The sequence below is a fragment of the Euprymna scolopes genome, chromosome 18 (assembly GCF_053919585.1).
Source record: "Euprymna scolopes isolate OS-2025 chromosome 18, ASM5391958v1, whole genome shotgun sequence".
In the NCBI taxonomy this organism is placed as follows: Eukaryota; Metazoa; Mollusca; class Cephalopoda; order Sepiida; family Sepiolidae; genus Euprymna; species Euprymna scolopes.
Window position 1 is genome coordinate 3,155,479 of NC_136499.1, and position 27,764 is coordinate 3,183,242.

General features: G+C 31.7%; 1 protein-coding gene across 4 annotated transcripts in view; it reads left to right on the forward strand.

Annotated features, from left to right (window-relative positions):
* LOC145297482 (calcium-dependent protein kinase C-like) overlaps nt 1-27,764 on the forward strand; it is a 731,210-nt gene that overhangs the window by 672,974 nt on the left and 30,472 nt on the right. The gene's annotated exons all lie outside the window — the stretch shown is intronic.

A 27,764-nucleotide genomic window follows, 5' to 3' on the forward strand; every position in this document is an offset into this window, starting at 1 on the left:
GTCTGTTTACATCTGACACTGCCATGTTGTTACTGCGCCTATCACAATGAGTTTGACTAGGGAAGGGGAGGTGGGGGGGGAGATGATTGATTGCTTTAAAAAAAAAAATCGGTGCAAAAATTTTATGTAGTTGTGATGTATTTGTTTCATTCTTTTTTGCCTCTGATTAAAGTTGGCTTGGTTTACTAAAAATAGAAAGTTTCGTCTAGAAATACGCTTTGAGCTAACTAAAAAAAAATGCTATCATCAAAGCTGATCAATAATAATTGATTGATCTTATTTATTGATTTCTTGGCATAAATGAAATCCGAATAGATTGGATGTTACAGTTGTCGGTAAACACTGGTTAATTAAGCTGGAATAAATGCAATATATTTTCGGATGGGGAAGGCGAGAGATGGGAGAATGGTCCAGCTGAAACATTTTCTAATAATGATCAGAGAAATTGTAAAATATCTAGTTTCTCACGTACGCAAAACAATCACAACACGAATTAATAAAAATATAAATTCTTTGTATTTATATTGGCACAAAAAAAGTTATGCTCCAGAAGATCGGAGGTTACATCAGCTGAAACGTTGTGAGAATAGCGATCTGAATAACACAAATTCTTATATTTTCAGTCTTGTTTCTTGACGGCTCAAGTTCAAAATGAATTAAGAGAATAAGGAAGCTGAGTTGATTGTAAATTAGGATGAAGATGTAATCTCTGCCTGCTTTCATTTTTTATTTATATATATATATATATGCATATATACTAGCAGGCCACCCGACATAGCCCGGTCGTAAAATATTCATAAATATGATATTTAATTTATGCAGATTTCGTTGTTATCATTATTAGAACCAATCCTTTACTGATTATTATATTGTACCCAATAAAGTAAAAAAGAAAGAAACTGACAAATATGCATGCAAGTATTGTTTTTTCTAAACATTTTCACTTCTTGTAAGTAAAAAAAAAAAAAATACTTGAGTTAAGATCAAAGCCAAAACTTAAACACTGAGTTAAGTACGATTACCATTAGGCCAGCTTGCCACACCTTTAAAAAGTGTTTTCAAACCTACTTGTTCTTAACATAAGGAAGCTGTCATGTGAACGATTTGTGCATGCGCAGTCGTGAAACGGTTCACAGATAAAAATCTGATAAACCCGCAAGTACCAATTTTTCAATTTTGAACTCTTAGCAGCCCATTTTTCTGGATGAAACCAATTAAAAAGTTTTTCACATGTCTGAATACCCTATATACCAAATTTGAAGTCTGTAGATGAAAAATTTGTTGAGTATATAGGTTGAGTACATAGGTTGAGAGTTGTCCACACGCACACACACTCTCTTACTTATATATGCATAAATATGATGTTTTAATTCATAAAGAAACTGAGACATGTGCATGCAAGTATTATGTTTTTTCTAAACAGTACATATCGAAAAAAAACTCTGGCTGAGATTGAAAACAAAACATAAAGACAGCGAGTCAAGTATGATAACCTTTAGGCTGGCTTGACACGTCTTTAAAAAGTTTTTTCAAACCTACTTGTTTTTAACATAATGAATCTGTAATGTGAACTACTCATGCAACAGTTAACAGATAAAAATCAGATGACCTTCACGTACCAATTTTTCAATTTCGACCTCTTAGCAGTCCGTTTTTTCTGCTGGATAAACACGGCTTAAAACATTTTCCACATGTGTGAATATCTTATATAACAAATTTCAAGTTTGTAGATCAAAAATCCATTGAATATATAAGTTGAGAAGTGTCCTCACACACATTCTCGCTTATATATATATATATATATATATATATATATATATATATATATATATATATAAAAATATAACACGGAAATTACATAATTGTCGATGCAATAATTTATTTCAACCTTATGGTATTTTCAAGCATCTAAACTAGACAATTACATTTTAGATTGCATCGACAATTATGTAATTTCCGTGTTATATTTTTATGTTATTGCTCTGTTTACCACATTGAGCTCTCATACCCGGATTTCCTCCTGGAATTATTCCATTATAACACTATATCTATATATATATATATATATATATATATATATATATATATATATATATATATATGTCATCCACATACAGTACTGTTTTGCTGTATCACAGCTCATCAGTGCGGCTAGACAGGCAGCTACCTCAAGCCAAGATCAAAGCCCAACTGCCCAAACAACAGTCAAAGCTTCTCACCATTATGCTATATGGCTACTGCTGTCCGGGTAGTGAATTAACAATGTTTTGACATCGTCCAAATACCTAAGCTCGATTTGTTTACACAAAGAGCATCGCTTTATATATATAAACACAATTGACTGTCGTAACGTTATGTCTGTATTTGGCATTAATAGTTATTAATTTTCCTTAATTCTCATGACGGTTGATGATGGCCTAGGGGTAACACCCTAACAAATGGAGTCAAAAGTAGCTTTGTAGGTGGGTTTGAATTTTCTAACCAGTAGAATCGCAATTGTCACGTCCTGCACTAATGATTGCAAAAGCATGAGACACTAGTATTAGTAGGTATAAAAATAATTATAATATATAAAGAGAGAGACGAGGTACATCTACGTTCAGTGATTCAGAATGATGTTGCCTTATATGTTAGACATAAATGAATTACAGAAATAAGCTTGTGTGTGTGTGTATATATATATATATATATATATATATATATATATATATATACAATATAATGTAGATATATAGTCATCCACATACAGTACTGTTTCGCTATTTCACAGTTGATCTGTGCGGCTAGATAGGCAACTGCCTCAAGCCAGGATCGAAACCCGAACGCCTAAATGACAGTCAAGGCTTCTCACCATTACATTATGCTGTGTGTGTGTGTTAGAAAGTTTTTCATTCAAAACATGTTTTGAAATCTTTTTTTTTTTTCACTTTTTTAAAGGAAATCGAAAAACTAACCCACGACAAGTGTTCAATATATAAATTCTGATCCAAAAAAACAGCAATTCTTCCCCCCCCCCATCTGTCTTTTCTTCCCCGAATTTCAAAATACACATACATTTTGATGACTCTAAACTGTGATTTGACATCTGCTTTATTTTGTTGCTGTAAAACATATTTTTTTTAGTCACATGTGAAATCAGACTACATTCTCAAAAAAAAAATTAGTTTTTTTCATGTTTTGTGTTTTGATATTTCAGACAAATAAGTTGTAATTTCATATTAGCAAAATAAACATTTTAGCATTGATTTTATTAATGATAATGAACAATAATTGCCTCGATGTACATTTGTGGAGGAATATATTTTTTGTGTGTGAGTGGGAGGGTGTGTTAATACTTTCAATCTACAGACATTGAATAAAATTTACTATTTTATGATTTTTTTTTTTTTTTGTAATTACATTAATTTTTTTAAGTAGAATTTTTTAAAAATTGTTTTATTTCAAGGAAATGGTTTAAGATACATATGTGTTTTACTTAATGGAGAAATTTTATTAGAATAAATAAAAATCCAAACATAATTGGCTGCAATCTGATTTGTATAACCAACCACTAAGCTAGAATTGATACCCAATCGAAAATAGCCAAAACGAACGTATAGAGTTTGAGAAAGATCAGAAAAGGCCAGATTTATGATAATGAATTAGAACAAAAAAATTGTTGTTAATTTAATAACACTGACCAGAAGTGGCACCATCTTTTTTGTCTTCACTGATAAAAAAAAAAATAATGAGCACTACGACCAAAAAAGGAGAAAATAATGCCTGGGAGGATGGTCTCAATGCAACAAAAAGAACATTACACAATCCTCCTGCTTTACTTTTTATGGTAATGATAATGTAGTACCATTTCTGGAGTAGAGATCATTGTGCCAGGTCTTTCCATCAGCTTCTTCTTTTTTTTTTTTTTTTTTTTTTTTTTTTTGGAGGGGAGGTAATGAAGGAAATAAAAATAATTTTATTTAGATTATTTTTAAATGAAAATGAAATGCTTTGAAGCTAAATATTTATTTTAAAGGGGGAAAAACACATCGTTTTTGGATTTCTTAAATATCAGATTTTAATATTCATTTCATGACAATATTTCGAAAAAGTGTCATTCTCTTATGGCATTGTCATGTGAGTCGTGTATTTGCACTTAGAGACTTACAAAATGTCCATTTTCCGAACTAATACTCCGAGAAAGTTGTAGGCATCAAAAATAAAGAAAAATGGTTAACAAAAAGAAATCTCAGTTCTGAAGTTTTTAAATGATTGTTTGTATTACTTGTTTTGATCTAACCATTGGTACTTGTGCAGTTTAATCAAGACATTAAAACATGAAAATATCGAGAGAGAAAAAAAAAGGTTATATTATACGTATTCGTTTGGAACTGAAGATCTCCGAAAAACACGTTCTTATGACACCACATTGAAGGTAGACATCTTTGATTTTTTTTTTTTTTTTTTTTTTGGATTTTTAGAACACACCATGGGGAGATAACTCAATGTAAAGCACCGACACTCCCTCCCCATCTTTAATACTAGCTTTTCTTCCTAAACATCGAACCTTTTGCTCTGTATCATAACAAATTGTTTCTTCGCTGTAAAAAAAAATCTACTTGATGAAATTAAGTAATTTTTTTTTTTTTCGGAGAACTTCATTCCATAGCGAATACGTACAATATAAACTTGTTTTTTGATATTTTCATTTTTTATTGTCTTGATTAAACTCTACAAGTATAGACTATTATTCTCATCTTAAGTATTATTTGTGCAACGTTTTGGTCGGTGTAGCCTCAACCTTCATCAGGCATGCTGGTCGCTATCTTGGAAATAGCACTTCAGATAAAAACAATAGTCCAATCAAAACAAGTAATATAAAAGGAAATCTCTTAAAAATGACTCGAGACAGAGTCGAAAGCTTGCTTCATGTCTTTAAAGGTAAATAAACACTTTGTAGACAAAAAGAAAGCACATATCGTTTTTGGATTCCTTACATTTCAAATTGTAATAGTTATGTCATAATATATTTAAAAAAAAAAAAAAAGTGCCATCCTATTTCTAATAATTTAAATGTTTCTATTCAATCCGTTTTGTCACAGATAACTTTACTTAAACAAAATCCGGTTATTTCAGTAGTGAATATGGGCAAAGTGTGTCGGTTATGTCCAAAAATTCAGTACTTAAAATTAAGATGCCGTTTACCTAAATATGGAATGGAAGTCACTAAACATGAAACGAAATTAGTTTTTTTTTTGTTTTTGTTTTTTTTATAACAGAAGGAGTGTTAATAAATAAAAACCTTTCATACATTATTCATAAAAATATTCGATTTATTAATTTTAAGAAACTTTTTATACGCATGTTTAAAATAAGTTTTATTGTGATAACACAAAAAGTGTTAATAAAAAACTTTCATACATTATTTATGACAAAATTCTGTGATAAAACTTGTGAAAAACATTTCAAAAAGACATTTATAGAAATGTAAATAAAAATTTTCATTAGTTTTATTTTTTTCATGAAAACACAAATGTTACAATAATTAAAAATATTCATAGAAATATAAAAAATAAAAGTTTTTTTTTTTGTTTTTTTTCGTGATAAAACAAGAAATGTAAAAACTAAAATAATTTTTTTTAATTATTTTCACATGGTTTCGTATTTCGTTTCATGTTTAGTGACTTCCATTCTATATTTAGGCAAACCGAGTTCACTTCCGGCATCTTTGCTTTGCGTACTGAATTTTTCGACTTCACCAGTGTGTCTTAGTAAATTTCTTATCAGGTGTTTTGAGTGACGAACACTTCTGAGTGAGGAGGTAAATTCTCTTCCCCTTTTCTTTTAAATTTGACCAATGAAAAAAGATGTAATATTGAATGAAATTAAATATAAAAAGATGTAATATTAAATGAAATTAAATATAAAACGATGTAATATTAAATGAAATTAAATATAAAAAGATGTAATATTAAATGAAATTAAATATAAAAAGATGTAATATTAAATGAAATTTAATATTAAAAGATGTAATATTAAATGAAATTTAAAAAGATGTAATATTAAATGAAATTAAATATAAAACGATGTAATATTAAATGAAATTAAATATAAAAAGATGTAATATTAAATGAAATTAAATATAAAAAGATGTAATATTAAATGAAATTAAATATAAAAAGATGTAATATTAAATGAAATTAAATATAAAAAGATGTAATATTAAATGAAATTAAATATAAAAAGATGTAATATTAAATGAAATTAAATATAAAAAGATGTAATATTAAATCAAATTAAATATAAAAAGATGTAATATTAAATGAAATTAAATATAAAAAGTTGTAATATTAAATGAAATTAAATATAAAAAGATGTAATATTAAATGAAATTAAATATAAAAAGATGTAATATTAAATGAAATTTAATATAAAAAGATGTAATATTAAATGAAATTAAATATAAAAAGATGTAATATTAAATGAAATTAAATATAAAAAGATGTAATAATAAATGAAATTAAATATAAAAAGATGTAATATTAAATGAAATTAAATATAAAAAGATGTAATATTAAATGAAATTAAATATAAAAAGATGTAATATTAAATGAAATTAAACATAAAAAGATGTAATATTAAATCAAATTAAATATAAAACGATGTAATATTAAATGAAATTAAATATAAAACGATGTAATATTAAATGAAATTAAATATAAAAAGAGTTAATATTAAATGAAATTTAATATAAAAAGATGTAATATTAAATGAAATTAAATATAAAAAGATGTAATATTAAATGAAATTAAATATAAAACGATGTAATATTAAATGAAATTAAATATAAAAAGATATAATATTAAATGAAATTAAATATAAAAAGATGTAATATTAAATGAAATTAAATATAAAAAGATGTAATATTAAATGAAATTAAATATAAAAAGTTGTAATATTAAATGTAATTAAATATAAAAAGATGTAATATTAAATGTAATTAAATATAAAAAGATGTAATATTAAATAAAATTAAATATAAAAAGATGTAATATTAAATGAAATTTAATATTAAAAGATGTAATATTAAATGAAATTAAATATAAAAAGATGTAATATTAAATGAAATTAAATATAAAAAGATGTAATATTAAATGAAATTAAATATAAAAAGATGTAATATTAAATGAAATTTAATATAAAAGGATGTAATATTAAATGAAATTAAATATAAAAAGATGTAATATTAAATGAAATTAAATATAAAAAGATGTAATATTAAATGAAATTAAATATAAAAAGATGTAATATTAAATGAAATTAAATATAAAAAGATGTAATATTAAATGAAATTAAATATAAAAAGATGTAATATTAAATGAAATTAAATATAAAAAGATGTAATATTAAATGAAATTAAATATAAAACGATGTAATATTAAATGAAATTAAATATAAAACGATGTAATATTAAATATAAAAAGATGTAATATTAAATGAAATTAAAGATAAAACGATGTAATATTAAATGAAATTAAATATAAAAAGATGTAATATTAAATGAAATTAAATATAAAAAGATGTAATATTAAATGAAATTAAATATAAAAAGATGTAATATTAAATGAAATTAAATATAAAAAGATGTAATATTAAATGAAATTAAATATAAAAAGATGTAATATTAAATGAAATTAAATATAAAAAGATGTAAACTCGATTAAAAAGAAAATTTTAGAACACGGAATAATAAATGTTCACTTTGATAGGCGAAACAGATTTTTTATGCATCCTTTGTTTATTTCTGTTGATGAAATAAGGGGGGGGGAGGTATCTTATAAGAAATATTCACCTGAAAGAAATTTTGTTGGAGAACAAAGGGAAAACAACGATATTTGAAGGTTTTTCCAAAAAATTTTACAATCGCTAATAACCATTCGGAAGTCATAGTAAAAAATCATTTTTAGCAAAATTATCACCTTAAATTTTGGATCGACAAAACAAACGTGAAAAGATAATTTTGATAAAAGGGTCTTAATTCTTCAATCTTAAAATGCTGTACCCACTGAAAATTTATTCAGAGATATTTTTTGTTTGTTTTCTAATTTTCACTAATTTTGTATTTAAATGTTTGATAAAGTTTAACTGGATACAAAAAATACAGCATAACTAGGATGTTTGTTCTTTTTAACATTTTCTCAATGTATTTTGTAATCATCTTCACTCTTTATTGAAGTCTGGTTTCTTTTTGTTATCAGATGAAATATTGTAAATCTTATTTTTTGTTAATGAACATAAAAACGCTATGAACTCGATACATTGATATAAGTGCTCAATATCTGCATGACTCGGCGAGTTATGATATAAGTGCTCATTATGTATGTATGACTTTGTAAGTTGTGATATAAATTATGATATAAGTATTCGAGGTAGAGGTTATGTGAACATTGCCAATACATCTCATCAAAGTGGGGCTTGGGGCCAAACAAGGCCGACAAGATCTGGTATCCATTTCACTATTTCCACCTTCCAATTAGAGGTGTTAATGAGTTTTAGTGTTGAGGTAAGCATGAGCTATTAGTCAAGGAAAGGTCAAGTATAAAAATGAAAGTGCTTTATTATCAAAGTTCTGTCTTGACATAAATATAATGGTGTAAGTTCTCGTCATATTCGCTTCAACAGCGGACAGCTTTAAAAAATTCACTTCCAAACGTACCTATCTCTGTCCAGGTTTTTATTTATCCTTCTTTTGATCAAGTCTGTTTTTATTTTTTCTCATGTTTTCTGTGGCTTTCCTCTGTGAACTGAACCTACTACCTCAACTATTCTATGTCAGTGAAAATAAATATGTGTATATAAAAATAAATATGTAATATGTATATATATATATATATATATATATAGTCATGCACATGCAGTACTGTTTCGCTGTTTCACAGCTCATCAGTGCGGCTAAACAAGCAACTACCTCAAGCCAGGATCGAAACTCGATCGCCCAAATGACAGTCTGATGTGGATAAAAAGTAAATGCGAAAAATATATAAATGTTTATATCTTTTCTGTATTTATTTTCTATTTGTTGATGTGTAGGAATCCAAAAAGTCTTTCGAAAAAACAAAAATATTTTTTTTCAAGAGCACATAATTTTCAACCAATTCTCTGGTCTTCTCCAGTGTGAGTGTGTGTGTGTGTGTATATATATATATATATATATATATATATATATATATATATACACATTCATTAATCTGTAGTAATAATAATTAAGCTATAATAAGTAATAATATTGTACAATAAAAGACAAAAATAAGTTTAAGGCTCCCAAATTCAAGAACTCTCCTCCATTCTTTCAATATGGCCACCGCGTGTCCTGTTCTGTACACAAATTTTATCTTCCTCTAAAGTCACCAGATCTGTATTTACCTGTGTTCAAATAAATACATTAACTTTGTTTTTTACAATATTTTTTGCCTTCAGTTTATTTTTCTTATCAACCCACCTGTGAGTGACGTGTTATTAGTTAAATCGATGTTTACACATGTTAGATTTCTTGTCTTCCTGTCTGTCGATCTGTTTACTGGATGTAATCGAAAACAAAGCAAATGATGCAGTGAATGTATAATGTTCCTCTTAAAGACATGACTTAGGTCTGATGACTTCAGATGGAGATTAAATCTATAGAGTATATGGACATATGTGCAACACAAAGGACGTCATTTGCTTAGTTACATCATAAGAATGGACGTGAGCGTTAGGGTTTGTACATGTAGGAAAGTCATTTGGTAGGGGAAGGTTATGGAAAATATGGAAGGATGTGATAAGGATGGATTTGAAAGGAAGAAGGATAAGTAAAGACCTGACCAGAGATAGATTAGTTTGCCAGCATGTAAAACGGGCATTAAATGGAATATGATGACAACTATGTTGGGAAAGGTATGAATGTTAAGTTTTCGTGATAATGATAAAAAAACAGTAACATTTTCACAAATTTACAGGTATTTCTTACTACCTTTTAAAAAAAGTGTTAAAAAAATCAACTAGATAACAAATGTTATCAAAGGCAAGATAAGTTACTTTGTACCTACCTGGACAATTTCTTTTAATGGTTTTGCTCACTTTAAAATGTTTAATCGGTTCGAAAAACAAGGTGTCTAGCGTTTACATGGGAGCAAGAAAAATGGCTGTGCGTTTATCTTGTAAACTTCAAAATTTTGAAAATGATTTAAAACTAAAATAATTATACAAAATACTGTTAGAAACCCAATCTATGTTACCAAGACGTTTATTGGATAAGTTTCTTATAGTATTTTGTGTAATTATTTTAGTTTTAAGTCATTTTGAATTTCACAAATCAAGCGCACAACCATTTTTATTGTTTTTCATACCGATTAAACATTTTAATGTCAGCAAAATCACTGAAAAAATTGTCCAGGTAAGTACAAGAGTAAATTATTTTGCCTTTGATTACATTTATTTATTATGTATTTGATATATATTTTTTTATACTACTTTTTCAAAGGTCAGTGGACAGTAAAAGATACCCTGATTTATAATAGTTCATTTATACAAAAAGAAAGCATCTTTTGTAAATGGTTGCAAGCAATTACAATTGCACTAGAAGTGCTGTTAAAACAAAAAAATGTCCTTTTCTTGGAATATTTTTTTTATTCTTAAACTTTATTGAAGTTTTATTAATTCTTTTTCTTTGTTCAGTTTTTTTTTTTTTTTTTTTTTTTTTTTTTTTTTTTTTTTTGATTTTTTTGACTTGCCTATTACAAATAAATGCAACAAATTCCACCAGCATTTGCTGCCAATGTTTTTAGCCTTGGATTCTGGCATGTTTATTAGCATACAACAATTTTCCCCCAACGTTTTCTGCCACAAGCTTTTCTCTCTTTTTGAACACTGACTGACACTCAAGTACTGAAATTTTCTTCACTACTAAACTATAAAATACTAAAAACGTTTTGAGCTTCAATTTTAATCGTTTTTTTTTCTTTTCTTTCTGCTGCCTCTTACACACTTACATGGTATGATGGCTTTTACGCACCACAAATGCCTTGTTCTTGGCCCCCCTCCTCACTAACTACAACACCCCTCCCCCTCCTCCAGCTATTGTGTAACTGTCAGAATTATGCAACGTGTATGCATTTTTGTTATTTCTTAAGATTTTCATGAGTTGGTATTTTAAATGCTTTCTTTTTTTTTTTACATTGTGTATGAAGAAATTAATGAGTTTGATCTCAAAGAATCTTTCAATGCATATAAAAATACTTAATTTGAAAAGAACCCACTTTTCATTGCAAGTCAAAACCCGGTCAAGAAACGGGATGTTCTTGTTGCATAAAAGGAAAAATTACCTTCTGTGGATGCAGAGGAATTCGTGTTATGTGTTTTTTGACGACTGTACCTTTTGTTGAGACTGAAGTGATCAGATTGAAGTTAATTCTGCATTGCAACCACTTGCAGTTCTATGAACTGTGATAAAAGGAACTGCTTATGAAAGTGGCAGCGGACCTCTCTCGCATGTTGAGTGCAGGTATCTCACAAATAGAAAGAAATGTCTGTCCCAACATAATGTTTTAAAAACTTGCAATATCGAACTCTTCTGTGTGGGTAAGATTTGGTGTGCACATATGCAACATTCTAAGCTAATAAAAAGGAGCATGGGTCAGTAAATGGGAGAGTTGAAGTAACCAAGTCAAGTGCTGTGTTTTATTTGAGGGTAATCTCAAAACATATTTATCCACCTGTAAATATAATTGAACTGTTCCAGGTATAAATATTCCATGGATACATAAATCATGAGCCTCAATGATTGCAGCGGCAAATTTAAGTATTTTCATATTGTTGGGATACGTTTCTTTTAACAAAGTAATTTTATTTTATGTATATTGAATAGCATTTACTTTGAATTTTATTGATTAATAAAATCGTGTTCTGTAGTTTCATCAGAAATATTTCTTAACATGTGAAAAAAGAATTTTCAGTTAAAACAATAAAATCAGTTTCAGACGAAACAGAACGACATATAAAAAAAAAAAGCAGATGTAAATGAAGACAGGTTTTTAGTTAACATTCTCAAATCTGTCGCCATCAAAGAAAAATGCATGAAAATTTCTTTCAGATCAGTTTACTATCAAATTTTCTTCATATGCATTGTCAAGAAAAAAAAGCTTTTAAAATTCACAAATAGAAACTGTGCATGTGTGTGCGTGTGCCGCTTTCGGGTGGCATCTCAAAGCAATGTTGGCCATCGTGCATTTGTACAACTTCTCGTTAAGATTTTTTTTTTAGACGCATTACGCTACTTGTCTATGAATCTATAACCTCTTTTTTATTTTTAATTTGATAAATACAATAAGCTACCTTGTTTTTTTTTGAAAAGGCATCCTCCAAAGGAAGAACTATCAAATTAAGTATTAAATTCACAAGTGGTTCCTAATCTAATATATAAAAGGCTATATGTCTGTTTGTCTCCATATTTTCAAACTCTATCTCTTCCAATACGAAAAGTCGCAGAGCAGCACTAGGAACCTATTGGATTTTTTATGGACTATTCTTTTATGGGTTTTTAACTGGTTAAAATAATTTTTAAGGGTCAAAATTGAAAAAAAATCGTTATACATTTGGTACATTCTATTTTAGTTTATTTTAAATTTTTAATCAGTTCATATGCATGTCACATTAGTACAGTGGTAACGTCACCAGCTTTGAATGCTAGTTTTGCTTTCGATTTCGATTCTAGCTGATGGCAGCCAAATATTTTATTTGTTACTTTTGAAATCACAACTCTATAATAATATATACGAAATTAGGACGAATTAAAATATTATATTTAAGCGTATTTTACGACCAGGCAAAGCCAAGAGCCCCCCTGCTAGTCATATGTGTATTCTTGTCAGGCAAGATGACATTAGGTTTTTGCAGTTCTTACAAAAATCAAAATCCTCCTACATATAACGCCTGGTATTGCCAAATGGCTGACCATCTGGCACTAACCAGGCTTAATGTTGCATTCGTTACTTCGCCTTTGATAAATCTAACATATTTCATAATAGATAATTAGTCTTCAAAACGGCTGACATCCCAAGCAAAAACCTTCTTTTTTTATTATTATTTAAATGAGGAAAATATATATATATATTAATATAAACAAATTTACATGGTCGCAGCACAGAACATGCTAATATTTCAGAAAAATAGTCTGTTAAAACCAGAAGTCTTCTTCAGGCAACTTAATAAATGGTTGCATTTTTCTGTGGAAAGCAACCATTTATTTTGTAAATTTGTTTATTAATAAAAATATATCTTGCTTTTCTTTTATTGAGCACTCTTAATAACCTCATCAAATTCATTAGTTATCACTCTTGAATACCTATAACCTGGTATATATATATATATATATATATATATATATATATATATATATATTGCTATTTAGCCTTTATAAAACTTTTGTTGAATTAAAATATCGGATTTAGACTTTCTTTTGTTAGTTTTTACAGAAGTCTGTCTACAATATAAGTTCAATATAAAAATGATCACTGATATTAACAAGTTGACATATGTACAAATTAAAGAACCCGTTATACATTCTGAAACTACATCAGGGACGTGCAGAGGGGGGTACTCGGGAGTACTCAAGCACTTGCCTCTTATACTCCTGTTTTAAAAGTGCCCTTTTCAGAGGAATGTATTACAGGTCTATGCCTCATCATTACTATATTTTTGCCGTTTTTTTTTTGTTTTTTTTTTTTCTTTGCATCTGCCCTTCGTAGCATTAAATGTCGCTATCCATTTACGGAGTTATGGAGTTGATTCAAGAGGTAACCAACCAACATGTAGAGTTAATCAGAGTTAAGACTTTTGTTATCGTCCCTTGTCTATGTATAAAGGAAAGTCTGTTTGGAGTGATCTCTTCTTGGCTATTGTTGTTGTTTCCTTTAACAAGATGGCATTTTAGCTAAGATAGGGTGTTTAAAGAAGGAGCAAATGAAAATCCAACCACTACCAAGTTTCTGATGAATTGTAAGCCGTATATAAAAACAGATATGTACAGCACAATCATGTCGATACACCGGTGCTCGCCAGATCACCAAAGTTAAGCAACATTGAGCCTGGCCAGTACCAGATGAGTGGGCATTTGGGAAGGCTAGGCCCTGTATGTATCTTCTGGGAAAGTTGGGCGTGTGGTCAGCACCCTCACTACAAAAGCATCTACAAAGTTGTGGATGGCCTGTGCCCCTCCAGGGGCTCAAGGCTATGGATATAAAAACAGATGCTGCTGTTGTGTAAAATTGAATTAAAACATGAAATCGGGAATTTTGACCAACCTACCGGTTAGTGTAGGTAATGGGACCAAAATGGGAGGTGGGTAGTCAGGGCAGTATTTACTTTGTAGCTTTTGGTGTTGATTTTTATAAACCTTTCAAAAAAAAATTTTTTTTACATAGGAATCACCACGTATCAAGACTCAGAGGCCACTCGAGGATAAGGATTAAAGAGTATACAGTAGTCAATGGAACAATAAGTGGAAATTTGGTAAATTGGATTACTTAAGGGGATGGCTCATCAAAAACTTGTTTATGTTGGACTTGAAGACGACCATATTGTAGTCAGCTGGAAAGCAGGCAAATGGAAGACAGTTCCACATGATCACTAAAAATATTAAAAAGCTAGAATATAAAATATTTGTAGCTTTTCCGACACAAAATGTTCCTAGATAATGAAATATGCTTAAATGAACAAATGTTACTGAACTCCGTAAAATATAGATTTTGTGAAGTGAACTCCGTAAAATATAGATTTTGTGAAGTGAACTTAATGGACATTAATTGGCATGGATGTCGCTTAACTCTCCAGGGTCACCGCATTATTTCATGCAGTGTGTCTTGGGCAAGAATAGCCTGGAGGTGCCCATCCCTCTCCAGGCTCTGAGCACATACAGCACATAGTATTATTAAATAGTCACCTATTTTAATATTGGTCAGGCTCAACATCACTTAACTTTGGTGATCTAATGAGAATCGGTGTGTCTTTCAGCTAATCCCTGTACCTCAAAAATGGACAACTCACATTTCGATTACCCTCTTTTAGTTGACTGTATGCTAGTTGCTTAGGAAAACGGTTTTCATCCATGCAAACAAGGTGATCAGCCCACCGAAGCTGAGACTTCATCAAGAAGGCCTCAATACTTAAAATGTCGCACCTAGCAAACAATCCCGAGCTAGGGTCTTGTTTTTCAATGTTAATCCACATATACTGCAAAGGCAACGCTTATGGAATGTATCCAATTGCTCAATCTGCCTACGGTATGGGGTCCAGGCTTCCGATCCATACAGGAGTATCGAAACAATCACTGCACGATAAACTGAGATTTTGGTCTTTAAAGTCAAATCTCTTTTGTTCCATACTCTTGACCGCAGTTTGCCGAAGGCATCAGTCGCCTTTGAAATTCTGCTCAATATCTCATCATCAAGTGATGCTGACAAATTCACCTTACTTCCGAGATATGCAAAGGATTTAACATACTTTAGAGGCTGTCTATTCACTAAGATTTTCTGAGGCGGTTCCACATATTCTGGTCTCGGAATATTCACACCACCTTGCTGCAACGGGGTGGGCTTTGGTTGGTAGATAACTTCTGTCTTTTTAATACTAATCATCAAACCAAATGCTTTTGCGGCATTGGAAAACTTGTCAACTAATTCTTGTGCTTCTTTTAATGAAGTGGCCACGAGTGCAGCATCGTCTGCAAAAAGAAAATCACGAACAATTTTGCTTCTTGTTAGTGTTTTATCTTCGAATCTTTGATGATTAAAAAGACCCCCGGTAGTTCTAAACTCAAAATGGACACCTTGCATGTAATCTTTAAAAGCATGCTCGAGCATGATTGAAAAGAAGATGGCAAAGAGCACAGGTGCCATAACACAACCCTGTTTCGTACCGGTTTTTACCTTGAATGACTCAGAACTTTCCGTCTGCTCTTACACATGCCTCCATATTCTCGTGAAAGGATATTATTACATTTACCATTTTTTCAGGGATTCCAACTTTATTCAAAACCTTCCAAAGTGCGACTCTGTTGACAGAGTCAAACGCCTTGGTTAGGTCGATAAAAACGACAAACAGATGCTGATTTTTCTCACGTGCCTTCTCTACAACGGCGTAAACAGTAGATCATGTCGATGGTTCCCCTTCCAGATCTGAGTCTCAGGATAAATTTTGTCTACTAGATGAATGATTATCCTGTTCAAAATGACCCTGGCTAGTACTTTTCCAGCCACAGAGAGCAGTGATATTCCACAGTAGTTATCACAATCAATGCGCTTTCCTTTATTCTTGAAGAGATGGATTATTGACGAGTTCCTGAAATCCTGAGGTACAGAACCGCTTTTCCAGATCCTGATGAATAACTCCAAAAGTTTTTTCAAAAGTGTGTTCCCCCCAAACTTGAATATTTCAGCCGGTATACCATCATCACCTGCACACTTTCTCAGTAGCATTTGTTTTACAGCTACGAGAACTTCAGAAAAATTAGGAATCACATCTAGTTCTGGTATTTGGATTCTTGCAGGCAAAGAACTCAAAACATCATCGTCAACATCAGAAGAAGAATTTAGCACTCCTTTAAAATGGTCCTCCCAGCAGTTAAGGATGTCATTCTTATCAGTCAACAAGGTTGTACCATCTGCCCCCATAACGGGTGAAGTACCACATTGTTTTGGTCCAAAAACTTCTTTCAGACCCTCATAAAATACCCTCGCATCTTTCCTATCAAAAGCAGCCTGGAGCTCAGAGGCTTTTGCAGACCACCAATCTTCTTTCATTTTCCTCAATCGGCGCCGAACATCCCTCCTGACACTGAGATAAGCCGACCTCTTCACTGCAGAATTCTTGTCTGATATTCAGGCCCTGTGCGAAGAGTGCATCCGGTCTAAAATACCCTGATTTTCAATGTCATTTTCGTCGAAATAATCCTGATGCTTCCTCTTGGAAAGTCCAACATTCATAGATGGCATCCCGCAATTTCTTCCAGGACTCTTCAATATCATTGTTTATCACAATTTCGTTTAATTTCGCATCTAACTTAGAAGATAATTCTTCTTTCTTTTCAGTGTTCAGTTCTTTCATATTCAATGGCTTTGGCATCTTAATTGTATGCCTTCTGCCCTTAGGTTGTAGTTTCAGTGATGTCTTGCATCGAATCAGGGCGTGATCCAACAGCCAACATGAGTCATGAAATTAACGACTCAAAAAATATCTCTCCTGTTTCTTTTCCGGGCTATAACAAAGTCAATAAGATGCCAATGCTTGGACCTTGGGTGCATCCATGTGCTTTTACAACGATTTGGCTGCTGAAACATAGTATTTGTAATGAAGAGCTCATGTTCACTACAAAATGATAACAAGCGAATTCCATTGTCATTTATTTTCCCCATACCGTGAGCCCCAATCACATTTCCCCATGTCTCCCTGTCCGAGTCTACCCGGGCATTGAAATCTCCCATCAGTAAGATCTTGTCATGAAAGCTTACGTTTCTTACTATGTCACCAAGCTTTTCGTAGAAGTTTGTGGCTTCTACCTCTTCTGCATTTAGAGTTGGTGCATAGCAACTTAGCAGTGTCAGTCCCGTTCCAGCTGTGAGTCCCATTCTAAGGGTCATTAAATGTTCGTCACCGCCCCGAGGAAGACCCTCCAGAGAATCAGCAATATTTGATTTTATTGCAAAGCCAACACCGGAACTATGCCTTTCCCCCTCTTTCCGACCTGACCAAAAGAACGTGTAACCTTCGCCAATTTCTTTCAATTCACCTGATCCCAAAAGATGTGTCTCAGACAAGGCAGCAATGTCAATGTTGTATTGTTTCAGTACTTTTGCAACTAGCGCCATCTTCCTCTCGAAAGAATCATCACTATCAAGCAATGTTCTTACATTCCATGTTTTAAAATTGAACGCATGCTTTGTATTTCGAATTGAGTTTTTGTTTCGACTGCACAATTGGATAGCCAGTCAACGGCAGCAAGATGACAAGCTTTTGTGTGAACAAGATTTTTTTAGGGCTCCTTTTATCGCCCCCTCCCTGTCTAGGGAAAGCAGTGCTACATCTAGAAAAGATCTGCTTTGCCACATAGTAGAGGACACGAACTGTGCAATTGTTCACAAATTTTTACACAAGAACGGCCATCACCTATTACGCCACCAACTGTGCAGAGTACCGACTAAAAGCCTCCAGTGGTATCCTCCACCACCAGTACCCCATCGCCAGTGGACTTCGCCTGATGGAACTTTTTGCTTACCTTTTTAGATGTTGTAAGAAAGCAGAGTGATCAAACTCATGGCTACCCACACAATGATTTGATTTAAGTGGTAATGGCTTGTGTAGAACCATTCACACTTTTTGAAACAGCCTATAACATCAGTTGGTGCAAAATATGGCACGGAACTAATGAACAGCTGCATCTCAGGCTTTGTAATAGAGTTTTCCATCACTTAGGTAGACTGCCAACCAGATTTAAGAGCCACTACCTGCACATGAAGTGAGATATTGCGCGCCAGACAATAACCTGACTCTGCGCTATATATATATATATATATATATATATATATATATATATATATATATATATATATACACACATACACACACATGCATATAAGTGCATGTGGAGCTAGTTGGCCGTTGACCCTAGGAGGGTTCATTCGCCCTTTGTAATGGTATATATATATACTCTGGTGTACATTATATATATATATATATATATATATATATATATATATATATATAATGTACACCAGAGTCTGAGATATTAGAGAAGTATGTGTGAATAATGAAAGTTAATGTTAATGTATTTGTATTATGCATTTGAGAGTTTCAGCAACTGCTGTCGGAAGACATAATGTAAAGATAAGGCCAGTTATAGTTTCAGAAGGAATAGTCAGAAAGGGAGTAAGATGTTGTTTTAATTTTCATGCATGAATGGGATGGGATTTTAAACTCTTAGAAGACTTGAAATTCTTAAACGCAAAATAACTTCAAGGGAGTTAATTTCTTTTCTTTTTTTATAACATTTTCACCCCAAACAAGGCACACCGCCACTTTGATCTAGAGGGCTACTATCAAGGACATAAGTTGCAGGGGTACTATGTGGGGAGTTGGGCAGCAAGACGTCGGTTCATGTTACACTTGAACTTCTGCATGTCAGTACCGTTGGGGAAGCAGGAACCTAGAAGGGAGTTCCAAAGTCTAGCGGTTCTGAGGAAGAAACTACTGGAGTAGAAAGCTCTCTTACATCTAGGGATCTCTACTGTGAAGAGGTGGGATTTAGCTGTTTGTCGGGTCTGTTGGGGGTATTTACGTCGAGGGGGTACAAGTGCTTGCAGTTCGTCAGAGCATTCACCATTAAAGTATTTGTAGAACAGGCAGAGGGATGCAACATTTTGTCGATGGAACAGAGGCTGTAGCTTAGATGACAGTTCAGGACCTATTAGTTGGTGACTCTCTTTTGAACTTTGTCTTGGAGCGAGAAACTAGTAGCAGATGCACCAGCCCAAATATGACAACAATACTCCATACATACGCGAATGGTGGCCTTATAGAGGTACAGGATACTTTCGGGCGTTAGTAGCTTTCTAGCACAGTAGAGAGAACCTACCTTCTTCACAGCAGTCCTGGCAATACTCTCAATGTAATTGTTCCAACTCATGTCCCTGTGAACGTTAGGCCGAGAAGTTTAAAAGATGTACTTTCAGATAAAGAGTCTTTGGCCATTGCTATTGGTGGTATAGAAGGTTTCTTGTAATTATTGAAGGAAACAAATTTAGTCTTGGCAGCATTGAATGTGACCATCCATTTTTGTCCCCATTCCACTACATATCGGAGGTCATACTCAAGTGTTTCTGCCATTTCTTTAGATATGTGTTCATTTGTTTTCCTGTCGTTTCTGTTAGTGAGTGTGGTGTCATCAGCATATATACCCATCTTACAAACAATTTTGTCAGGAAGGTCATTAATGAATATTAGGAATAATAGAGGTCCAAGGATAGACCCCTGAGACACTCCTGCATTTATATCATATTGTTTAGATGTACGACCGTTAATCCAAATAATTTTGCAATGGTGTCTATTTTGATTTTATTTATCGTATGGTTTGACTTGTATAAGTTTGTTTGAATTTTTAAAGATTGATTGGTAAATGATATAGACATAGAATGTTTATCTTCAAGAAAATATCTTCTATTTGATTATCTATAGTTTTTTGTGACCAAACAATATTTTTAGGAAATTAATTCCTATTTCAGTCTCATAAATTCTTTTGAGCTGTGAACAAAACGCACACTTGAGTTGGATTATTTTGTCCCTCTTTCTCCCACAACATAATTTTTCACTTATTCACCTATTCAGCATCCTTTTTTTCCCCTCCCAATTGATAATAAACTCACATGCGAACAAGACAACACTCAAAAATGAAAGACTCATCTCAAACAAAAAATCCATCTTTTTATGTTGCCAACTCGGACTCCAGACGGCACCTAAATTTGCATACTTTATTATTCTTGTATCAGAATGATTTTAGGTTTATACGTCAGTGCTTCTCTATAGCGAGCGCATGTCAACCATGAGTGTTTATTGCTCTCTCCACGCTATTACCACACTACATGAGGTGTGCTTTACTTTAAAATTAACTTTGAATTAGAAATACAATAGTTAACTGTCATTGAAAATATGAACCAAGGGAAGTTAACTCCTTTTCATGTTGAAAAATCATGTTTTCTCTTTGATACTTGAGAGCAATGATACGATGGGTGTATAATGTGAGTGTTAAAGATAGGCTTAGTTCCAATGACATAAGAAGTTTAAATCCGTATAGTAGAGAGAGATGTGTGCAGAACAGGAGACTCTGATGGTATGGCCACATTTAAGAAAAGGATAAAAGTTTTGGGTTAGTATATAGATGTAGAACACTTGCTGTAACAGGTTTAGTTCACAGCAGAAGGTCAAAGAAAACATGGAAGGAAGTGATAAAAATGACTTCAGAGAAAGGATAAATAAAGACCTAGCCAGAGATAGGTTAGTTTGAAATTCTATTTTTAAAAGCCGTTCAACACATGGCATGTAGTACTGATGTTAAACCAAATATGATGAGACTTGTGTTATGATGGCGCATTTTCTAAAAAGCAACTGAATGTCAGTATATTTTCCAATCTAAAAAATGGTAGAAGATAAGGTTTAAGCAACAACAATCATTAAAAATTGTTTTTTGTGTTCAGAAAAAAAATTGACTGTGTTTCAATTTTAATTTCAAACAAGAAACCTAAAATCATTTGTTATTGATATTTTTCAAATCTGATCAGTTAAATGTTAAAAAATAACTTGCTAATGCTAAAAATAAAACCATATAAAAATATATCTGCTTCGTAAAATCTATGAGCCTAGTTCCAAATGTAAAGCCTCTTATTTTTTACTCAAAACGTTGAAGAGCTACAAAAACAGGGGCGATACTATTAGAATAAGTGACCTTTTGTGCCTTAGATTCATTTTTCTACATGGTCATCACCATTCTCAATGCACTTTTGACAGGAACTCAATGACACATCTCTGATTCTGATGCATGTCCATGACAGGGGTTGCTTTCTTAGTCTCACACCGTCAATATCTGCAAAAGATAGATGAAACTTTCAGATCATGAATGCATAATTTCAGTCATCATATCAATGTAATTTGCAATCCCCTCCGATCCATTTGAGCGAAATAAAAAATAGGAGGCATTACTTTTGGAACACTCATCATACAATTCTAGATTCTGTTCTTCACCATTGTCGATAATATTTACCAATTACAAAAAATTCTGCAGCAGTTCTTCAGAATTAAAACAGCATAAAGAAACTCCCCATACTTTTTTTTTTTTTTTGACGTCCTAGGAATCTTAAACTCTTAGAATCTTGGTCCAAACATCCCTAAACCCTCCAGGGTTGGGGGGGGGGCTGTATTATTTTATGCAGCATGTGAGATAAAAATAGGATGCATTAATTTGGAATGCACCTCATAATCAAAATTTGGAGGAACAAGTTAAATATATGCAAACTATGGCTTAGAGGCTTTTCACATTTAATTTTTTTTTTTTCATTACATTTTCACCCCAAACAAGGCACATTGCCACTGTGGTGTAGGGGGCTACTATCAGGGGCAGCAGCTACTGGGGCACTATGTTGGGATTTGGGCAGCAAGATGTCGGTTCACGTTACACTTGAACTTCTGCATGTCAGTACAGTTGGGGAAGCAGGGACCTGGAATGGAATTCCAGACTCTAGCGGTTCTGGGGAAGAAACTACTGGAGTAGAAAGATCTTTTACATCTAGGGATCTCTACTGTGTGGCGGTGAGATTTAGCTGCCTGTCGGGTTTGTCGAGGGTTTCTACGTCGTGGGGGCACAAGTGTCTGCAGTTCATCAGAGCATTCACCATTATAATACTTGTAGAACAGGCAGAGGGATGCAACGTTTCGTCGATGGGATAGAGGCTGAAGCTTAGATGCCAGTTCAAGGCCTATCAGATTGGCAACTCTCTTTTGAACCTTGTCTAGGAGCGAGAGACTAGCAGCAGATGCACCAGCCCAAATGTAACAGCAATACTACATACATGGGCGAATGGTGGCCTTATAAAGGTACAGGATACTTTCAGGTGTCAGTAGTTTTCTAGCACGGTAGAGAGAGCCTACCTTCTTTGCAGCGGCCCTGGCAATGTTTTCAATATAATTGTTCCAACTCATGTTTCCTGTGAACGTTAGGCCAAGCAATTTGAGCAGTTTAGTCTTGGCAGCATTGAATGTGACCATCCATTTGTCCCCATTCCACTACAGATTGGAGGTCATCCTCTAGTGTTTTTGCCATTTCTTTAGTTATGTGTTCATTTGTTTTCCTTTGTTATTTGTTAATCTATTATAGCTTAAGAGGACTAAATCCTCTCCCCCCCCCCTTGAGCTGATCTAATATCTGCAGTATTCAGAGCGACTGGTATGAAATCCATATAGTCCAGCAGGGTTTGTATTACTATACACGTAGATTTGAAAAAGTTGTCAAAAATCAAATATATAACAAATAAAATACTGTTAAAAACTCGCTCAATATATGTTACCGTGACGTAGGCTGACATATATTCGGTGGGGTTTTAACAGTATTTTGTATAGTTTTTTTTATTTTTAACTCCTTTTCCCAAACTTGTTCAACAGAATTCGACACCATTTTTTCCAATACATCGGTAAACACTGTTTTTCTAGCTGAATAAACATGTTACATTAAATAAAAACACTAAAAAGTTATGCAGTAAGGTAGAAAAGAAACTTATCTTACCTTTTGATAACATTTATTTGTTATATATATGTTTTTTGACAACTTTTTCGAATCTATGTGTATAGTAATACAAACCCATCCACCCTTCCTCATAAGTCGTAGCTATAAGTTTATTTACCTTTTGTTTTTTTTTCTGATCCTGAATTCAGACCATTTTTTTTTTTTTTTTTTTAACGATAGAATACTCGTCCCAAGATGAATAATGAACAGAATAATTTGCACTACTTTTATGTCCCCTTACAAAGATTAAAATCGAGGTACTAAAACTTATGTCTAGAATCCTTATTCTAATTTTGATCTCAATCCATTGCATGATTTTCATTCTAGAAAATGTCAAAAGTGTAAGATTAAAGAAGCTTTCCCAGAAAACAACAAAAGAGCAACTCATGGGATGACAGATTTTTTTTTTTTTAAATTAGCCAGGTTGTTTGGCAAGGATGTATATTGTTAGGCCACCTTTTTAATGTATCTGCTGTAGAGTTGTGTCTGGTCTCGGGAGGCTATCCTCACAGATATTATTTCTTTTCGAAAATGGGGTTTATTTTAGAAGGAAGTGGAAAAGTAAAACGATGTCAATTTTCTATTACAAATGGAGATTTCATGTCAGTCTGAAACCGAAGCTCTACTATTAGTTCTAATTTTTAATGCTCAATTCATGGGGTTGGAGACTATAGTATCTATTCTGTTAGGAAATCTTCACAGGTATTACCTCCTCCTTTGGTGAGGTAGTGAAGAATAGTTGTCCATACACCATGATACTATCCTAGGTATTAGCTCCTAATTTGAGAAAAACTAAAAAGTATATATAGCATCCTCCCAGGGATAACCTTCTCTTTGTGGAGGAATAGTGATATACTAAAAGAAATATACGAATATGGGTGCATATTTTCTGCTAATTAATGATTAATAAAAAATATATTGCATTTTTAGAAGAAAAAATTTTTTTTATTTAGTTTATAACTAATCTTAATTCCTGACCAAAAATGCACCAAACATTGATGTTACTGTTTTTCCCCCCTTTGCAAAACTCAATCATGTTCTGCAAAGGCAAAAAACTTAACCGTGTTCTGCAAAGGCAAAAATAAAAAACATTTTTTCTTTATAAAGCAACTAAACTAAACACCATGATTTGAAGATATAAAGAACTTGAAGCCTAAAAATTATTTCCAAAGTGATCGTTAAATAATTCGAAAAGGGTGGGCATGCCATAAAACAAAACAACCAAATTAAACCTGGAAACCAGAAGAAAGTATTATTAGTGGTAGTATTAGTAGTATGTAATTCTTGTTGATATGCAGTAAAATGAATATTATTTTCAGTTAAGTTTAGTCATTCACTCGACTGATTAGGTATCTTGTGTAATCATTGTGTTAACACTGACATATTTCATTGTTCAGATGCGACTGCAAAGCGAAAGAAAAATGTAAGGGAAAAAAATTTCGCTCAAGTTTATGAGAAAAAATAAATACATTCAAACAGTATAAATTTTATAGATTTAACCTCCGACCTTCTTCAGGCATATCGTGAAATCTGCATGGAATTTCGAACAGAGCTCTTTATTTAATCCATGGACTTAGCATGCTCTCATTCTGTCAGCCATGATTAAGTAATTTGCAATTGTAGTTTGAGGATTGAAGTTTCAATGTTTAGAAGAGTAACTTTACAACTAAATCATCAAATACTTTATCCACTACGCCATGGGTCCTTACGCAACAAGGACATGCTATGCCCATGGATTAAATAAAGGGTTCCATTTGGTATTCTATACAGATTCCAGAGTTTGACAGAAATGAATGAAAACGTTGTGAAAATAAGATGAGAACAGAATCCAAATAATTTAGACATTTTTTTTTTTTTTTACTTTTATGATAATCCCAAACAAGGCATATTGCTACTGTGAAGTAAGCGATCACTATGATTAGGGGCTCGTATGGAGTATTCTAAGTAGGGAGTTGTCCAGCAAAATGTTTGTTCATATTACATTGAAATTTCTGCCTGTTGGTACAGGAGTGGACAGCCTGAGGACAGAATCTAGTATTAGAGTAGAAAATTTTCGGAAATCTGGAAACTTCTACAGTGAAGAGGTTAGGGTTTTACTGTTTATGTTGAAGCAAGCTTGTGATTCTGCACTTTTTAGCAGAATTTTAAAAAAATTTAATCCAAAACAGTGATTTTTCGTTTAAATCACTACGTTTCCTAGGTGTGTGCTCTCAATGTTTGATCAAAAGTCACTTTCTATTTTTTTTTCAATAAGAAATTCGTTTTCTATTATTTTTTTTTGCGATACGAAATTCTTTTTGGCGTTTTTTTTTTTTTTTTAATAAGGCAAAGCTAATTTTTCCCTCCTATGACAATTTTTTCTTGAAAATTTAAAATGAGTTTTGCCGTGAAAACTAAGACTTGAAGCAATTCATTCATCAAAGAATGACTTCCTGTTTCTTTTCCCTACATTACACACTCCTAACAAATAAAATGAATATAATTTTTTTCAATCGGTTTGCGTTACAAATAAAATCGTTCAGTGTTTTTTTTTTTTAATTTTTTTGTTTTTTTTTTCATTTTAAATAATAAATTGCACAAATAATCTATCGGCATTTTACAAAATGTTCTTTTGCGTATTTAATTTTTTCCCTTTCATTTCTGTATATTACTTTTTAAGAATTCTGATATAAACAAAACAATATTAAACTGAAGATAATAACCACGTACGTTTATAGTGTCGCAATTTTTTCAAACGATTATTTTGATTGTATTTTCATTACAAGTTGGAATCATTTTAAAACAAAAAACAAATGTTTTTCTAATGTAAAAAAAAAGTTTCTTTCTATAAATTTTAACTTTCTTAATCGAAACTGATTGGAGTTTTTCAGGAGCAAAAGTTTTTTTATGAAACTCTTTCTCTCTACACACACAAAGGGGGGGGGGGCTTATGGCCTCCAGGTTAAGAAATACATCTGAAATTCAGTTTTTTGTTTTTGCCATTTGTTACTTACGTTCCTGTTGAAAGAGTGCAAATATAAAAAGTTCACATTCAACAAAAGTATATGTAAAACAAGCAGGAGGAATTTTTTCTTCGATTGCAGAAGACAATTGTTGCGTTCTCATTCTAGAGAGGAGTGGACATTAGTGAGGGAGACAGAATAAATTTGTCAATTTTCTATCCTATTAATGAAGAACTTGCTGATATTTACAATTTTAGGAATGAAAAAGAAAAATGAAATCATATACAGCATAATCATGTTGATACATTGTTAAAATGTTTTTGACTCCTAATGAAAGTATGACTCTAATAATTTCGACGATCGTTTTTATGACCACAGTTATCATAACCAACCAATCAGAAGCTTAAAAAGTTACTATGAAATGAGAAATTAAAAGAATTGAAGAAATGTTTGAAATCTGTATATATGTGTGTGTATGTAAAGTTGAGGGGTTTTTTTTCTGATACTGACATAGATACTTTGTTTCATTTCATTATTATGCTTCATTTTATTTATGCATAATTTTTATATTGTACATAATTGCATAGAATTTAGACTGAAAATGTTCTAGCACACGGACCTGTTTATATATATATATATATATATATATATATATATATATATATATATATATATATATATTTCTCTCGTTGGAACTACACAACCATCACTTTAAATATATATATATATATATATATATATATATATATATATATATATATATATATAATGTCTTATTTATAGCATTCCGAATTTTACTGGGTTTATATAATTGAAAATTCAGTAATCGTTCATATACCAATAATTTTTAAGCCAAAAGGGATGACTTAAACTGTAAGCTACAAAATTATCATATTTCATAATTGAGCAAATAGTGTATTTGTTGCTATCAATCCATTCCTTGATGTCTTGTTTTTTTTAAAACAATATACACACACACACACACACACACACACACACACACACACACTTCAGAATAATGTAATGCAATAAAATCTAATAGTATGCACATCCAGTGATTACGGTCTTAAAAAATATTATTGGATGTAATATTTTATAAAGACAATCCCAGCTAAATGAAAAGTACTCAATATACCAGATAGAGCAAATATATATAATTTGGGAATTCAAATTTTATGATTTGAAACTGTTAAATTTCAAATCTAGAATTTTTATTTTATGCAACACAAAGAATACATTTTAATAAGTAATACTTATTAAAATGTATTCATAAAATTTGAATTACTAAATTTATTTATATATATATATATATATATATATATAAATAAAAGTGAATTTGTGCATGTGCGAAACGTCTCTACCAAGCTTCTCTCTGAATATTTACTTTACAGACTAGAAACTTGATATATAGAGTATTTGAACCTTAGGAACATTTTCGATTTAGTTTTTAGCCTGTAGAAATAGCTGCTTATGAGGCAAAATTTGTTCAA